The sequence below is a fragment of the Ixodes scapularis genome, unplaced genomic scaffold, assembly GCF_016920785.2.
Source record: "Ixodes scapularis isolate PalLabHiFi unplaced genomic scaffold, ASM1692078v2 PGA_scaffold3__209_contigs__length_174095766, whole genome shotgun sequence".
NCBI lineage: Eukaryota > Metazoa > Arthropoda > Arachnida > Ixodida > Ixodidae > Ixodes > Ixodes scapularis.
This window is the reverse complement of record NW_024609868.1, coordinates 146,840,328-146,842,627: the sequence shown is the minus strand read 5'-3', so window position 1 is coordinate 146,842,627 and position 2,300 is coordinate 146,840,328. Positions and strand designations below refer to the sequence as shown.

At 54.9% G+C, this 2,300-nt stretch overlaps 1 long non-coding RNA gene across 2 annotated transcripts; it reads left to right on the top strand.

Moving 5' to 3' along the window:
* The first annotated feature begins 974 nt into the window (after positions 1–974).
* On the top strand, positions 975–1,871 carry LOC121837421. 2 transcript variants are annotated; one of them, XR_006078162.1, is made up of 4 exons: positions 975–1,078; positions 1,170–1,277; positions 1,369–1,476; positions 1,767–1,871. It is a non-coding gene; the product is annotated as an uncharacterized LOC121837421 (long non-coding RNA). The 2 variants fall into 2 exon arrangements; XR_006078161.1 differs by lacking the exon at positions 1,767–1,871 and adding an exon at positions 1,568–1,669.
* The last annotated feature ends 429 nt before the right edge of the window (positions 1,872–2,300 follow it).

The following is a 2,300-nucleotide window of genomic DNA, read 5'->3' as shown; positions in this document are numbered from 1 at the left end:
TGAAACACCAACAGTGTTCGGGAACGCCATGTCATGCTGCACCGACGGACAAGCAGCCTCCCACACTGACTGATTGCGGGCAGGTAAGAGGGGACCACCGCACCTTTTCACTTTGTTGCTGCTGATAGTGGAACCGTCTCTCAACTCGAAGCGCCCTGTTCTTTTACCACGCAGGTTGACTGCTCGAGCCATGGTTCCCTGAAACACCAACAGTGTTCGGGAACGCCATGTCATGCTGCACCGACGGACAAGCAGCCTCCCACACTGACTGATTGCGGGCAGGTAAGAGGTGACCACCGCACCTTTTCACTTTGTTGCTGCTGATAGTGGAACCGTCTCTCAACTCGAAGCGCCCTGTTCTTTTACCACGCAGGTTGACTGCTCGAGCCATGGTTCCCTGAAACACCAACAGTGTTCGGGAACGCCATGTCATGCTGCACCGACGGACAAGCAGCCTCCCACACTGACTGATTGCGGGCAGGTAAGAGGGGACCACCGCACCTTTTCACTTTGTTGCTGCTGATAGTGGAACCGTCTCTCAACTCAAAGCGCCCTGTTCTTTTACCACGCAGGTTGACTGCTCGAGCCATGGTTCCCTGAAACACCAACAGTGTTCGGGAACGCCATGTCATGCTGCACCGACGGACAAGCAGCCTCCCACACTGACTGATTGCGGGCAGGTAAGAGGTGACCACCGCACCTTTTCACTTTGTTGCTGCTGATAGTGGAACCGTCTCTCAACTCGAAGCGCCCTGTTCTTTTACCACGCAGGTTGACTGCTCGAGCCATGGTTCCCTGAAACACCAACAGTGTTCGGGAACGCCATGTCATGCTGCACCGACGGACAAGCAGCCTCCCACACTGACTGATTGCGGGCAGGTAAGAGGGGACCACCGCACCTTTTCACTTTGTTGCTGCTGATAGTGGAACCGTCTCTCAACTTGAAGCGCCCTGTTCTTTTACCAGACAGGTTGACTGCTCGTGCCATGGTTCCCTGAAACACCAACAGTGTTCGGGAACGCCATGTCATGCTGCACCGACGGACAAGCAGCCTCCCACACTGACTGATTGCGGCCAGGTAAGAGGGGACCACCGCACCTTTTCACTTTGTTGCTTCTGATAGTGGAACCGTCTCTCAACTCGAAGCGCCCTGTTCTTTTACCACGCAGGTTGACTGCTCGAGCCATGGTTCCCTGAAACACCAACAGTGTTCGGGAACGCCATGTCATGCTGCACCGACGGACAAGCAGCCTCCCACACTGACTGATTGCGGCCAGGTAAGAGGGGACCACCGCACCTTTTCACTTTGTTGCTGCTGATAGTGGAACCGTCTCTCAACTCGAAGCGCCCTGTTCTTTTACCACGCAGGTTGACTGCTCGAGCCATGGTTCCCTGAAACACCAACAGTGTTCGGGAACGCCATGTCATGCTGCACCGACGGACAAGCAGCCTCCCACACTGACTGATTGCGGCCAGGTAAGAGGGGACCACCGCACCTTTTCACTTTGTTGCTTCTGATAGTGGAACCGTCTCTCAACTCGAAGCGCCCTGTTCTTTTACCACGCAGGTTGACTGCTCGAGCCATGGTTCCCTGAAACACCAACAGTGTTCGGGAACGCCGTGCCATGCTGCACCGACGGACAAGCAGCCTCCCACACTGACTGATTGCGGCCAGATAAGAGGGGACCACCGCACCTTTTCACTTTGTTGCTTCTGATAGTGGAACCGTCTCTCAACTCGAAGCGCCCTGTTCTTTTACCACGCAGGTTGACTGCTCGAGCCATGGTTCCCTGAAACACCAACAGTGTTCGGGAACGCCATGTCATGCTGCACCGACGGACAAGCAGCCTCCCACACTGACTGATTGCGGGCAGGTGAGAGGGGACCACCGCACCTTTTCACTTTGTTGCTGCTGATAGTGGAACCGTCTCTCAACTCGAAGCGCCCTGTTCTTTTACCACGCAGGTTGACTGCTCGAGCCATGGTTCCCTGAAACACCAACAGTGTTCGGGAACGCCGCGTCATGCTGCACCGACGGACAAGCAGCCTCCCACACTGACTGATTGCGGCCAGGTAAGAGGGGACCACCGCACCTTTTCACTTTGTTGCTCCTGAATTTTCGAAATCCTGGCTTCTTGCTGGCCCTGTTTTGGGAATGCAGCAAGGCAACTTTTGCACATGGCGCCCAACGTGCTTTAGCTTTCCTCCTGTCGGAATGACATGGGGTTCGGATTTCTTCACACTGTGAGCTTTTTTTTTTTCAATCCAATGCTTTTTTTTTTGGCGCGACGAACCGCGTC